The following is a 16,268-nucleotide window of genomic DNA, read 5'->3' on the forward strand; positions in this document are numbered from 1 at the left end:
CAGAAGAGGGAGTCAGATCCTCTAGGACTGGAGTTACAGACAGTTGTGAGCTGCCATGTGGGTGCTGGGAATTGAACCCAAGTCCTCTGGAAGGCAGCCAGTGCTCTTAACTGCTGAGCCATCTCTCCAGCCTCTCACTGGTAATTATTGATAGGAATTTTCATTTGTGTCAAACCTTAAAAATATACACAATGTCTATAAACTATACTCATAATGTCCTATATTCTGTGTATTATATCTATATTCTGTGTATAATGCTAAATGCTGAACAGATTAGAAATGAATTGTTTTATTTTCAAATAGTTCAGGCACAAATCCCTTATGTATTTCCATCAGCAATTTTGATGCTTCACAAGATCCAAAATTTAATATTTGTTTTTTATATTTATGAGTAAAATAGTTTCCATATAAATCAATTTCAAATAATAATGAAATAAACTTATAACAACATGTACCAGTATTTCTAAAAGTAAATAACCAACACATAAGTAAAAAAGAGCATAAGTTGTTACATATATGTGCACCTAAAACATAAAAATTTGTATAATTTTTTAAAATATAATTAATTTTTATTAGTCCATGAAAATTATACAGTTTTTCTTGATGCTCTGTCTTCCAAACTACGCCTTTAATCCTAGCACATAGGAGGCAGAGGCAGGCGGACCTCTGAGTTCAGGACAGCCAGGGCTACACAGAGATACTTTTCTGTCTTGAAAAAAATCAACCAATAAATAAATAAATAAATACATACATACATACATACATACATACATAAGAATAATCTTGATTGTTGAATTTGGAATTTGATAGTATGCTATAGTTTGGTGTGTAGATCATGTGACCTTACTTATATTTAAATAACTTTCCTTGCTCTAAAAAAATAACAAGCTTACGTTTGTGTGTATTGTTTGTACATATGTGTGTGTGAGTTTATGTATGTATGTGTTTGTGGTGTATGTACATGTGTGAGTGTTTGTATATGTGTGTGGTGTTTGTATGTTTGTGTGTGTGATGTTTGTATCTGTATGTGTCTATATGTGTGCATGCTGGTGTTCCTGTGTGCATGCATATGGAGACCAGAAGTTGACATCTGCTATCTCCCTCAATTGCCTTCTATTTCATTATTCTATGACAAAGTCTCCACTGCACTTGGAACTAATCGATTTAGCTGGGCTAGCTGGCCAGCAAGCTCGGGGCTGGCCTGTGTCCTCTCCCTCGGAGCTGGGGTTGCATAATACCGTACCTAGCTTTTGGTCCTCATGCTTGTGCAGATCCTTGATGAAAGGGCCTCTTCCAGACCAAGTTCTTTTGTTCATAATATAGTGGAAAGCCTAGCATTTCCTGAACAGTTCATTTGAGAGGCAGTTTGGAAGTTGGGCACAAAAACCTATCTTAAAATTTTCCTTATGCTAAATTTCCTGAGCTAAATTTTAAAACTCAAACCATTAATAAATTTCAAACATTTTTTTTTATAGAATTCAAAACACTTTTTGTCACAATGAAGATAAACGATATTAGGGAGGGTGAGATTGTTTAAGAATATACAAATAAATTGTAGATAAAAATGACAGTCATAGAAATTTTGGTTTCTGTTTGTTAATAATTCTTTTTCTTTGAAAGTTGACTTTTCAGTACTTTGAGTAAGAAATTTTGAGATTCAGTTTTATGTTGTAGCTTGGTAGTCCTAGGATTTTAAAGTCCCTTTGTAATGTTTACTGTAATATACTTTTTTTTCAAAAATATTCTAAAGAGTTGGGTGCAGATTAAATAATTTTTTACACTGATTTTTTTTTTTAATTAAGAAATTTTCTACTTAGTCTACATACCACCCATAGATCCCACCTCTTCCCTTCTCCCATCTCCCAGCCCTCCCTCCCAGGAATTGTGAAAAGTCTAGTCTGTTTTTAACCAGCCCACTGTAGGTATTGATCAGTCCAGAACGCCAGAGTAGTATAGTTCAGCCTGCAGTCTATGCTGGGCTGCCTTGTTCATGGATGCTGCAGACTTCCATGGTAACTGCTATTGGAATGTTTCATGTTTTGTTTCTTTTACATATTACAGCAATTTTTCTTTTTATATTTATTTAATACCAGCTGTGCACAGTATGGCATCATAGAAATCAATGTGAAGAAGACAAATATGCCTCTTACCTTCAAAGAACTTTCTAGTAGGGAAAAGAGAAATAGTAAGCAGATAAATGTAAATGCCCTAAAAGCCCCAAGTATAATTTTTCTCTTGAAAAAAAATCATAAGGAAATATTTTGGGTTATAATATATTTTTCTTTTAGAAAACTTTTTTTTTTTTGTCTTTCTCTAGAGAAAGGTAAGTGATTTCATGGAAAATGCACTACTCTGTGTGCTGCCTATATAAATATTTTTTCCTGGTTCCTAAACTTAACAATAAATGGCTTATAAAATAATAAGATCTTAATTCCCACATATATTTATTAATTGCAGTTGGATCAGGAGTAAGGACATAAGACACTACTTAGTACTGAAATTTAAGGGAACTGTTAAATACTGCAAATGTGGAGGGTGTTGCTGTAAAGTAAGTTGTTGAATAGTGAGGCCTTTTGCATCTCAAGATCTATTTTTCTAAAAATTAATTTATTCAGCAATTATAAACATATCCATGTCTTCATATATAAGTATTCATAGTGCTTAAATTGGCGATGATAATGTATGAATGGATCATATGTACTGAGTGATTGAGTATGAGATAGGCACTGTGAAGAGCACTCGGCAAATACTTGTCTTTAAAAGGAGACCAATGCAAGAGATAGGGTCAGCGGACTCTCTTTTGCAACTGTAAAGCACTGTCACTTGACCGGGGTCAGAAGCCTGACAATTGAAGTAGTTGGGTTGGAGCCCTGGCTCTCTGATTGCAGGGTCCACTCTCGTCACAGTCTTGCAACTTCTCAGTATTAGTAATTGGTGTTTGGGTTTTGTCTTTTTTTCTTTTGAGAATTTTTCCTACTCTCGATATGTACCTTTCATGTACTTACTTTTTTTTTTCCTTTTTTTTTTTTTTTAAAGATTTATTTATTTATTATGTACACAGAAGAGGGTGCCAGATCTCATTACAGATGGTTGTGAGCCACCATGTGGGTGCTGGGAATTGAACTCAGGACTTCTGGAAGAGCAGTCAGTGCTCTTAACCTCTGAGCCATCTCTCCAGCCCCCATTTACTTACTTTTGCTTTTGCTCATTTAGCCTCTTTATTTCAAAACTTATTTTTATGTATAAACCAAGCCCAAACTCAAAATGTCATTGAAATTTTTATAACTAATGTCCTTAATTAGAATTCCACTATAAAGAGTGTATATTAAAGGACGCCATCCTAGTTGACATCAGTTGCAGCTGCTACAGGCATCTCATACTGTGAAAGTCACTTTTCAAGCCAGGTGTGGTAGCACACACCTTGAATCCCAGAACTTTGAGAGGCAGAGACAGGAGGATCTCTGTGAATTTGAGCCAGCTTGGTCTATATAATGAGTTCCAGAACAGTCATAACTGTCAAAACAAAAAATATAAAACACAAAACAAACAAACAAAACAGAGAAAGAGAGAGAGCGCCACTTCCTCATCCCCTAAACAGAAAGGGTTCCATGGCAGCTGATCACAATTACCTAACCTCCTAAATTATCATTTCTTTCTAGACTTTGTAACACCTGTTTTTCTCTCTGTAACACTCATTGTCTAATATTGAAATGCTGCTTTTAAATGTATAATAGATTTTTAGTAAATGACCCCTACCAATACATATCTTACATAGGAAGGTGATCCTTGACTAGACCTGGTTAAGCCTGACAGAATAAATAGTTATAAATCCATACTGCATTAACACTACATTGGAGTTTCATGATGCCTGAAACTGATTCTCCGAAGATTCCGGGAAATGGGAAGAGATAAACAGGGAAGGGAGGGAAACATTCATGTGGTGAAGTGAAGCAAATATAATGAGAGACAGGGATACTCGTGTGCACGGTGATGCACACACGGTGGAGTGTGAACAAGGTGGGGTTTAGGCGAGGAATAGTCTATTTACATGTAGTTTGCAACCTTTCTGTGGGCTTATAACTTTTATTGAGAAAACTATTTGAGAGAAAGCATAGGCATTCCCTATTGTTTGAGGTTTTCCTATATTCTATTCCTATATCTCTACATAGCTGATAATTATACTTTGGTATCACAGAAAAATTATTGCCTAAATAATGACATTTTCCCACAAAATATGTATTCAGCCACTATGTATTTTTAAAATTTTGATTTTTTATTACATTGTCTATGGATTCTTAAGAAATTCTTCCTTTTTAAAAAATAATGATATTAAGTTGATATATTTTGTATTTTTTTGAAAATATCTAATATAGTCACACATCTAGATTTTTAGACTCTAATCATGGCAGAAGCCATCTAATTCATACCTTTCATCATTTTATAGATGAACAACTAGTATAGAGAGGTAAAGGTTTTGCTCAAGACAGTAAAATGCTTCTGTACTCCAAACTCGGCTCTACTGACTCCACTTTCCCGTGTGCGTGTGACGAATTTTCAACACGTCACATTTATTCATCATTCACTCCAGGCATCTTCTGTTCTTTCCTCCTTGTTTTTTTCCTATCCTTTTTGATAAACTTCTAATCAAAATTTCAAAATAGATTAAATAGGGAGCTAATGCTGGGATGATGCTTCAGTGCCAGGCTTTTGCTGTCTGCTAAGGGTCTGACAGAAAAGAGAGACTTAGATACCATCTTCAGAGAGCTTAAAATCTAATTCAGTGCTAGATGATTATGGTCTGCATGCATTTCCTTCTATTTTTTTTTTCCTGGTTCTTCTGGTACCTCTTGCATAGTATTTTTAGGATGTTGTTGCTTATATCTATATGTTCCAAATGATAATGTGGAAATTTTCCAATTTTTTTAAATAAGGAGTATTCTATGAAATTTTAAGAACTAGATGATGCATTTAGAAGTGTAACTAGGAGAGATGATGAAGTTCCTTATGCATGACCATCCTCTTCTCAGTGTTTACTGTAAGTTGGGCTCCCTAATCTAGTGTTTACAGTTCAGACCATCTGTAAGAATGACCATGGGATCATTCTAAAAACAATTATTTCTTGGATCCAACCCATGCTGGTATTTTAAATTAATTGTCCTGGAATAAAGTTTTCTCCTTTATGTTGAACCAAGAGCAATTCTTTACCACTTAGTTATCCCACATCTTAAATTCTGGCATTGGTTGAATATAAGCAATGGAAAAATTACTAAGTTCAGATAATTAAAGATTAGATTTTTCTGTGTTCTTTACAAAGAAAATGAACATTCCTAAAAATTTATGTCACAATGGTCCTCTGCTGCTTTGTATTATACCTTGAGATTTTGAGGGAATTTACACCCTGTTCTTGACTCCATTTTTTCTCATGTTTTAGCACACAATTTACCCTGAAAGTTTCATTCCCATTTCAGTGCTAATCAACAGTTTTCTGTAGTTATCTGCTGCTGGTTGGTTGTATGTAGACATTTCCATAGAACCCTGTGATACCTGAGTCCATTCTTCATGCTTCTGTCTCCTTCTTCAGAACTTACTAAAGTTAGGAAATCGGAGGAGAGGTCCTTTGTATTTTTGTAAGTTCTTTGGCCTTCTCAGATAAAGTCAGATGAAGATGTTACTTGTTCTATGTGTCTTCTTATTCTTAGTTCAAAATAAATAAAAGTGGCATAGTGGCTCATACTAGTAGTTCTAGTACAGAGGCCAAGGCAGTAGAATCACTGTGAATGTGAAGCCAGCCTGGACTACAGAGTATAACCTAGTCTCAAAAACCACATATATGTATTTCTTTATAGTTACTTTTTACTTAGCCTTATTAAATATAGTAACAATAACATTTCCTAAATTACTTATATTTCTTTTTTTTTTTCAACTTATTTAGTATGTGTCCTGACTGGTGTGTGTGTGTGTGTGTCCCCAAAATATATAAACATTTATATGTATGCATGATTAGTGAGAAATTTATACAATATTCTAAGCACTTAGTGACTGACATAGTGAGTTAGTTCTGTAAGGAAATAAAAAATGCTATTAAGTATTATTATTATTATTATTATTATTATTGAACAAACTTTGGGTCTTTCTAATATACTGTTTTGTACTTTTATTCTGTAATTACCATCTTGTGGGTGTATCTAAAATAATCCAACATTTCTAATAAGAGGAAATGATCTTGTATGAGAAAGTTGGCTTGTTGGCTCAGAGTGAATATACCCTTATAGCAGAGACCCTTGTGGAAAGTGAAGGAGTTCCCTGTCTCTAGTCCCACAAGAGATGGTTGTTACATGTTCATCTGTATAAAGGAATACAGGAAGGATGAATCTCAGACTAATGCTGTTGGCTTCCTGTAGCAGGTGGGTAAGAGTGTTCTAGAAAGAGTAGGGGATGTGGAAGGGTAAGGGTTGAAAACAGAATGACATTTCTCTGACTGTATACCATTTTTGTATGCTTTTGACTCCTAGAAATACATTAATCCCTCATGCTATATATCATATATACATAAATGTATATCATTGATCTGTCTGTCTGTCTGTATACTTACTTGTTGTGGTGGTTTGAATAAAAATGGCTCCCCGAGGCCCATAGGGAGTGGCCCTATTAGGAGGTGTGGTCTTATTGTTGAACTGTAAGCAAGCCCCGATGAAATGTTTCCTTATAAGAGTTGCTGTGATCATGCTGGCTCTTTATAGAAACATAAACCATAACTAAGACTTCTGCCTACCTGAATAAGTCATGATGGGTGAAACCTAATATGGAATAGAGTTATGAATAATAGTGTATAATCATACTATTTAGTTGGGTGTCTATTGCTGTGTTGAAGCGCCATGAATAAGAGCAGCTTGGGGAGGGAAGGATTTATTTCACTCATGCTTCCACATAATAATTCACCGTCTAAAGTATTCAGGGCAGGAACTCAAGGAGGGTAAGAACCTGGAAGCATGAGCTGCTACAGAGGCTATGGAGGAATGAATGCTGCTTACTGGCTCTCTCTTCATGGCTTGCTGGGTCTTCTTTCTTAGAGCAACAAAGGCCGCCATCCCAGGGGTGGCACCACCTAAAATGGGCTGGGGCCTCCCATATCAATCACTGATTGAGGAAGTATCTTACAAGCTTGCCTACAGTCAGATCTTATGGAGGCATTTCTTCAATTGAATTTCCTTTCTCTCTTTTGACCCTAGCATGTGTAAATTTGACATTAAAAACAAGCTAGGACACATACTAAATAGGTTGAAAGAAAAGAAATATAAGTAACTTAAAAAATGTTACTGCTAGTATACTTAATAAGGCTAAGTAAAAAGGAACTATACAGAAATACATAGTATAAAAAGGTGTTTCCTAGTAACATACTGTTATAGAATGTTGTTTTAAGATGTGTAACTCTTGTTTATGTTGCATTTGTTTAACTCTGTGAATCTGTATTACTGTGCCTGTCTAAAACACCTGATGGTCTAATAAAGAACTGAGTGGCCAATAGCAAGGCAGAAGAAAGGATAGGCAGGGCTGGCAGGCAGAGAGAATATATATAGAAGGAGAAATCTGAGAGGAGAGGAGAAAAACAAAAAAAAGCCAGACAAGGAGGAGGACTCCAGGGTCAGCCACCCAGCTACACAGCAAGCCACGGAGTGAGAGTAAGATTTACAGAAGTAAGAGAACAAGAAAAGCCCAGAGGCAAAAGGTAGATGGGATAATTTAAGTTAAGGAAAGCAGGTTAGCAATAAGCCAAGCTAAGCCTGGGCATTCATAATGAAAAATAAGCCTCCGTGTGTGGTTTATTTGGTAACTGGGTGGCAGGCCCCCTAAAAAGAGAGAAAAAAAAAAAAAACCAAAACCCAACAACAGCATATATACAAATACATTACAATAAAGATTTTAAATGAGGAAGTAATGAGAGGACAAGATTTTTCCTATTGTCAAAATCTATTATAAATAATAAAGTTCATAATGATTCTAGCAATCAGAAGAATCAATATGAACTTATATGTACACACATTCAAATTTAGAAATAGGGAGAAATATGTACCTGTGTGTATGCCCAACTTGTTTCTAAGAGATATTGAAGTAGTAATAACCATTGATAGTGCGCAAACTAATTCCCAAATCCTAGTCTTTATTCACCTTTGGTAAGAAATCAGATCTTTTCAGAGAATGCTTGGTTTCAGAGTTGGGAGGAAGAGCTCTGGGATGATCTTGGAATTTCTCATAATGTCAAATCCTGAGTGCTCTGAAATGGATAAGCACAGTGTAGAGGACATAGTAGTATAATACAGATGGTAGTTACCCAAAGGATAAGATATTATGAATAGGCTGGGTAGCGGTGGGGCACACCTTTAATCCCAGCTCAGGAGGCAGAGCTAGGCGAGTTTTTGTGAGTTTGAGGCCAGCCTGGTCTACAGAGCGAGATCCAGGACAGGCACCAAAACTACACAGAGAAACCCTGTCTTGAAACACCAAAAAAAAAAAAAAAAGAAAATATATTGAAGTAAATAGCCACATATATTTTAAAATAAGAGAAAGAGATCGTTATTCCTTTTAGCATTCAGTAGAGGCAGCAGGATTACAAGTTTGAAGTCAACCTTGGCTATATGCTAAGACTCTGCTCCACTTGCCTCCGGCCAAGAAAAGATTTGCTGGACTATTTTCTAGAAGATTGAGTATTTTAAACACTTGTTCAATGTTCATTCTATGAATGGAAGAAGGTCATATGTGCTTCAAAGTTTAAACATGGTATAGCCAGAAGGATACTGGAGATGAGAATTGTCTTAATATAATATATGTTTCTCTTTCATGGCATCTAGTCCATATGGATATTTTAAAACAAAATCAAACAAGGTAACAATGAGTTGCTTTACACAAACCTCTTACGGCTTCTTATGACTTGGTAACACTAGACATCATTTCTACACCCACTGTGAGATCTCAGATACTACCCTCTCATTGTAGAACTACCATACAGTTCATGCTATTTAAAATAGGCCTAGAGTATTAGGTACTCAAGAGTTATTTGTGTTTTCTTTAAACGTTTACAAAAGAAGCCCTAAGGTACTGGTGTTTGCTCTCTTCATAAAAACTCATGGGAACAGATCCTTAGCATATATCTTTATCCTCCCATGCCCAGATTTCTGCATTAGGATTCATTAGGTTTACCCTCATGGAGCATTAGCTGCTGTCATTGGTGAAGAGTCACATTTTGCTGTAGAAACTGACATAATTTCGCATTTGAACAGCACAGCTGTTTTAGAGTTTAAGAATTCTAAAATGGGTCATCAGGGCAGTGTTTCTTCTGGAGACCCATCTTAATGTATCTGAACCATTAAAATAGATTTTTGTAGGTTGACTGACTTAAATAACAATTCATTTCTACAGTTTTTCAGGCTTTAGAGTAGAGTACCAGATGATATGTTTGTATTTCTGAGATGGAAAGAGTTTACTAGTGTCTTTTATAAGGATAGTCATCCCATTCAGAATGGTTGTATCCTTATGATATCCTAAATACCATCATATTGGGAGTTAAGAGCAGCTAACATTTCCATTCGAGAAGCACAGTGGTGTGTAGGGATTCTGCTAGGAGAGAAGATGTAAGGGCTGCCTGCAGCTTTGGTTATGGCCTCTTCTCTTCCAAACCAGTGGCATAGCGTTACAGGACTCTTCATCATTGCTGCTGGTGTCCGTCCAGTTTTCCCTCTGCTTCCATAGTCACACACTGCTCTGCTCTGCGTTCCTCCTTCTTACCTTTTGTACACACAGCCATGACAGTCCAGGATAATGCCTTAGTTTAGGATCCTTTATTTAATCACACTTACTGAATACCTTCTTGAGTACACCTGCTGGAGATCAATCCTTCCTTTAAGATTAAAGTATTAGTATATTATAGCTTAGTGACAAGACTTTTGATAAGGCTTTTAAGTCAGACATACCTAGGCTTGAATCTTTTTGTTTGTTTGTTTTTTGAGACAGGGTTTCTCTTTGTAGTTTCGGTGCCTGCCCTGGATCTTGCTCTGTAGATCAGGCTGACCTCGAACTCACAGAGCTCCTCCTGGCTCTGCCTCCCAAGTGCTGGGACTAGAGGCGTGCGCCACCGCCACCACCACCCAGCTTAGGCTTGAATCTTAACTGATCATGTGATACTGACAGAGCATTTGGTTGGTTCTTAGTTATTTTTAAGTCCTGTTTAGTCTATTTAGCTCCCTTGGCTTCTGATTTATTTCCTTTGATCAGTAAGACAGGTGGTATTTCATTGGGTTAAATGTCAAATGTGAAAGATTAAATTGTTTAGTTCCGGGTACAGAGAAAGGCGTTAAATTACATTAATATAACGTATAGAATAAAGCCAGATACAGTGGTACAGGCCTGTAATTCTAGTACTTGGGAGAGGGATGCAGAAATATCCTGAATGGTCAATGGTAGACTGAGCTGCACAAGATCCAGGTCAGTAGGAGTTACATAATGAAACCTTGTCCCCCAAATAAAAGCAACCTCTATCCCTCAAAAAGAATGAATATATTATAGTGGACATATGGCAAGCCTTGGATATTTTTGTGGACATATACTCTATATGAAATGAAATTTACATATTAAATAGTACTGTTTGATAACTTTATACACATCTAAACCATGAAACCATTGCCACTATCTAAAGGTTTCTTCCTGCCCTTTTGTGATCGCTCCCATCTGCCTAACCCCCAGGACACTATTGATTCCTTGTCACTATAGATTAACTTACATTTTCTAGAATTTCCTATAAGTGGATTTATTTAGTTTATACTGTTCCTCTTCCCAACCCCCGGCTTCTTCCGCCAGCACAATTATTCTGAAGTCCGTATGTGCTGTTCCTCATTATTTTCTACTCTTAAATAGTATTCTAGTATGTGAGTACATTAGAATTTGTACTTTTATTTTAATTCATGACAACTTGTTATTTCCAGTGTTTTGATATTACACATACAAGTGCTGTGTAATTTTATGTTGCTGTCTTTGTGTGAATATATTTCTTGTCTCTAGTAAAGTCACAGTTGTAGAATAGCTGGATCTTGTGACAGGTTGATTAGAACATGTCTCTTTTTTGTGTGATTTTCAGGAATTTTACTGAATATACTTTAGTTGAGGGAAAAGCATCCCATATAACACATTGTCAGCAGCATAGGGAAATTGGACAAATCCCCTCGTGTCATCTTCAGTCTGTAAAGCCCCGGCAATTTTCCTTTGCTTTGCTTTCCCCAAACCTAAGACTCTTGTTAGCTGTGAATAATTGTGCAGTAACGTGAGACCTCTCAGCTTCAGAATCTCTCCTTTGCTCGTGGGTTTGCTCTGAGATGGTACTGTACTAAGAGTTTCTGCTGACCTAAAGAGAAGACTTCTTTGTCCAGGACACTGGCAGGCATAGGATGGGAGATGCTTGTTTCCAAGACACTGACATAAGGAAAAGAGGTCTTAGGATCCCCCAGCTCACGGGATTCCAGACAGCTGGCCTCTGTCCTGGTCATTAAGTCAGCAGGTGTAGTGGGGATGGAAGTTTCTTCTGGACAGTACAGTGACAGTGGGGGCTGACAAAGGGGTGGCAGGAGCAAACGCATTAGCTACTTGGTATTTCAGCAAGCCATGCAGTTCTGGAGAAAGAAATCAGGAAGGAGAGTGGGAAACCTCAGTTATGAGTACATTCACTTCACAGAGGTGAGCTGCATTCAGAAAGCAGGGTTCACTCCCCAGTGAACCTCAGAGCCCTCTCAGCACTGCGGGGCCTCCTCCTTGTCCCCCTTCAGTTTGTGGACTAACCAAGGCAGGCTGGGGTTCTCCACAAGTCAAATATTGTGGTGAACACGTCTTGCAGCTACTTTCTCCAAAGCTGTGTGTAGTTTACTCCAGGAAATGGTCTTTTCTTATATTTTCAGACCTTTTAAGTAGTAGGTGATCGCCTTGTCTTTTGATTTCTTTTGAAATTGTTGTTAATGGCCATAGCAGAAATGAATATCTTGCTCCGTGTAACACGCAAGATTCTTCACATTCAGCGCCTTCTGGAAATTTGCCTGTGCTTCTTCACGTTGGCGAGTTTGTGCCTGCACTTCAGCCGTGCAAACTTAAGGCATCTCAAATGTGGGCCTGGGTTTCACAACTCTCGAAATTCACAAATGGCCTGTTGTGCCAATTTCTGCACACTGCCCTGTCTTCTGGGCTGCCCGTTTCTGGATGCCATCAGTTAGATCAGCTGTTACTTGTAGCCCTGTTTGGTAGTGCAGGTAGCCAGAGGCAGGTGATGCCTGCAAGGCCCTGTGTAGCAGATGGAGAGCTTTGTCTATGCAACTTTTCTTCCGGTAAAACCTGGCTGCATGGCCAAAGATATAGGGTTGGCAGGATGTGCTACTGAGGGCTTCTTCAATGTGTGTTTCTGCTTCAGCTGTTTCTCCTAACCCCTGAAGCTTCAGCTCAAGATAAACTTTAATATATGCATCTTCTGAATTTAACCCTACAGCCTTCCTTAGGGCTTCTAGAGCAGTATTATTGCCATCATGGTCTTGGCGATAGACTACAATAGCATAGCCAATGTTGTATTTAGGGTTTTCAGGCTTCACTTTCAGAGCTTATACAAAGCAGGCATAGCTCATTTATAATTCTGTCCTCCACACTTCAGCGAGGCCCAGCCTTCCTCATAGTCTGTCTGGGTACACTCCATCCTATAGTGGAAGGGACTTGCAAATTCCTTGCAAGTGTTCTCCACTTTGTCCAGGTAGGTCTGGGTTTCTGGCAAGCTGCCCATGTGGTAATGCACCCAGGCACATTGCCCCAGGTCACCAGGCTTCTCTTGCCCAACTGCTCTCCCTGGATCAAGGCTTCTGCTTCTTCAAACTCGGCAGGGCTTCCTCATGCTGGCCTTTCGGGGTGTCTCGTGTAGGCCAGGAGGTTGAGCATTCCCACTGGGTTCATCTTGTATAGGAACTCAACCTCCTAGAGAGTCTCATTTCCAAATGAGGTATGTCAGTGTCTTCAAACAGCAGCCTCCATGTGAAGTGACCTCTCAGCTGAATTAGATTCTCCTTGACCTGAGCACCACCAGCATTCTCTCTTCAAGTGCCCTGAGGTAGCATGGGGGTCACTCCAGCCTCTGCCCCCCAGGCACCTTGTCAGAAACATGTTGAGCTCAGGCCATGCTCTACTTCCTCTAAGCTCCTCCATTGTGGGGCCCACAGAGGGAACGACGTGTCTTTTTAAGAAACTTCCAAACTGTTTTCTTTCCCACCAGCAGTGTATTAGAGCTCAGGTTCCTCTCCATTTTGCTAATGCTTGTGCCTGGTTTTGTTTTGGTTTTCGTTTTTTACTTTAGGCAGTCTAGTAAATGAGCAGGGCCATTTCACTGTGGCTTCAGTTTATATTTTCCTAATCACTAATAAAGTTTGGTAAATTTGTATGCGATATTTGGTATTCACATGATGTAATGTGAACCATCTATTCACACATTTTGTCTATTTTATTTATTTTGTTGTTTATTTTTGAGATTGTTATTACATATCACTTCTTCCTTTCCTTCCTCCAAACTCTCCCATATATCCTTCCCCATTCTCCTTCAAATTCATGGCCTATTTTTTCATGAATTGTTATTGCATGCATGTTTGTGTTTGTCTATGCATATGTATTTCTAAATATAACCTGTTGAGTCCATATGTTACTTGTATGCATGTTTTCAGGGATGACCATTTGGCACTGGACACAATTGGTGTGTTCTTCCCTGGGGAAGACTACCTCTCTCACTCCCAGCTTTTCTTGGTTGCCTGCAGTTCTTTAGGTACATTTGAGGCCCTGTGGGCTTTTCTCTGTCCATTTTTGCATGGTCATTGGTGTCCACTTTGTTCAGCTCACATTTGGATGGTCATGTTGGTGAGACTTCACAGGTATAGCTTCTGATATTACTAAGAAACACAATTTCAAAGCAAAGTCCCTGATCCTCTAGGTCTTAAAATCTTTGCTCTCTCTTCTGCAAAGATCCCTGAGCCTTACGTATAGGTATTTTCTAGATGTATCCATTGATACTGAGCTTCACAATTCTGTATATTGATTAGTTGTGGTTTTCTGTAATGGTCTCCATCTGTTGCCAAGAGAAGATTCCTTGTTTTGGGATGAAGACTACACTTATCTGTGGGTATAAGGGCCAATGTTAGTAGATTTTCATTAGGATATGCTGGTTTAGTAAATTAGTAGATGTAGTTTCTCCTTCAATAACCATGACTTCACTGAGAAGCTAGTTAGGTTTCCAGTACTGGACATGGTGTCTTACTTAGGGTTACTATGGCTGCGATGAAGCACCTTGACCAAAGCAATTTGGGGACTAAAGTGTTGACTTATTATTCCATGTCACTGTTTATCATTGAAAGAGGTCAGGACAGGAACTCAATCTAGGCAGGAACGTGGAGTAGGGAACTGATACAGGGGCCATGGAGGAATACTGCTTACTGGTTTATTCCCTCTGCCTTGCTCAGCCTGCTTTCTTATAGAAAACAGGACCAATAGCCGAGGCATGGTGCCACCTACAATGGGCCTTCCCAATCAATTAGTAGTTAAGAAAATGCCCCATAGGTTTGTCTGTAGCCAGGCCTTATGGATGTATTTTCTTAATTGATGTTCCCTTCTCTCAGATGACTCTAGTTGTATCAAGTTGACATTAAATGGGCCAGTACAACTGGTATCTCTCTTGTTAAGCTGGTTAATTAGAGAACAGTTAATTACCACCAACTGATATGTGTACCACACCATGCTGGTCATTGATGTGGTTTGTAGGCATGATACCTGGGTAGGATTGTTGATGCCTCCCTCCTTTGGAACCTTGCATAGCGCCTTCTAGTACTGTGAAGGCTAGAACATTTCATATATGAATACTACATTTACATAATTTCCCTCCCCTCTTTCTTTTCCCCAATTTTCCCATGCCTTCTCATTCATATTTATAAAGTATAAATACAAACCGCTGGGTTCATTTAGTGTTGCTTATGTATATGTGTTAATGCTTTCCTCTTGGGATTCTACCAAGGGTCTCATCCCTGAACTGAGAGGGACTGATTCTCCTTTAAGCAGCCATTAATTGCCTATAGCTGTTCATATAGGAGAAATTTACCCCATTCACATTGGCCTACCAATTGGTATTGTAGTTTCTCAGGCCTTGTACAGGCAAGCATATTGTTGAAACTAATGTGTACAATTTCATAACAGGCATCCTGATCTTCTGGCTCTTACATTCTGTCTGCCTTGTCTTATGTGATGTTCTCTGAGCCTTAGGTATAGGGGTTAGTGCTGGATAGCCCTCGAACAATTGCTCTTTGTGTTTTGACCAGTTATGTCTTTCTGTAATGGTCTCTTTCTGCTCCAAAAAGAAGTTTCTTTGATGAGAGTTGAGAGAACTACATTTATCTGTGGGTTTAAGATAAATATTTATATGCAACTTAAAATTGTATTGTTTTAAAGGAGTAGCAAAGTCTCCTCTAAGTTCCATGGCCTCAGCAGCCATGGGTTGTGGGCTAGATTTACAGTACCCCAGGTATGAATTCCCTCCTGTTGAGGGGGCCTTTAGTCCAAGTAGACATCTGTTGGTTACCCCCAGGATATAAGCGCCACTACTTCACCTTTCTTGATATCTTGAGGTTCTTGTCATTGTTGTGGTTTGTAGGAATTACAGTGAGACTACCATGGAAAACAAATACCTGTAATTTTTTCCCTGCTTTTACATGGTTTATTCTCAGTGCATTTACTTTACACATTCTTCTTTATGGATGTTATGCTCTTTGAAATAATTTTCCTGTGTGTATAGAGATGGCTTTTTATTTTCTTTTGTGTTTTTTCCCTTGGTGAACATATCTGCTTTTATAGTAATAGAATCTTGCATTTTAGAGGTCCTGTCTATCTTATATTCCAGAGGTGTACTTTGTTTTTTTTTTGGACGTGTTAGATATCCTTTTATATAGTATTGTATTAGTTAAGTAGTTTTGCAGGTAGTGTCTGTCCATTATGTGGGGTATTCACATACAGCTTTTTTCTTAGTGCACCTGTCATGTTTTGGTATTAGGATACTGTTAGCCTTATGAAATGAACATAATAATTGGCCTAGACAGCCTGACCAGTGAGCCTCCCCAGTGTTGAGATTACAAGGCACGCTATTACTCCCAGCTTTCTTTTTAAAATGTGTGTTCTAGGGGTTGAATTTAGGTCCTCAGCCTTAAAGTACAAAAATCTCACTAATTGAA

General features: G+C 38.2%; 1 protein-coding gene and 1 pseudogene across 2 annotated transcripts in view; one reads left to right on the forward strand and one right to left on the reverse strand.

Annotated features, from left to right (window-relative positions):
* Lrba (LPS responsive beige-like anchor protein) overlaps positions 1 to 16,268 on the forward strand; it is a 571,922-nt gene that overhangs the window by 235,682 nt on the left and 319,972 nt on the right. The gene's annotated exons all lie outside the window — the stretch shown is intronic.
* Positions 11,772 to 16,268, reverse strand: part of LOC143273789 (antiviral innate immune response effector IFIT1-like) — a 54,090-nt pseudogene continuing 49,593 nt past the window's right edge.

The sequence above is a fragment of the Peromyscus maniculatus genome, chromosome 6, assembly GCF_049852395.1.
Source record: "Peromyscus maniculatus bairdii isolate BWxNUB_F1_BW_parent chromosome 6, HU_Pman_BW_mat_3.1, whole genome shotgun sequence".
Classification (NCBI taxonomy): Eukaryota; Metazoa; Chordata; class Mammalia; order Rodentia; family Cricetidae; genus Peromyscus; species Peromyscus maniculatus.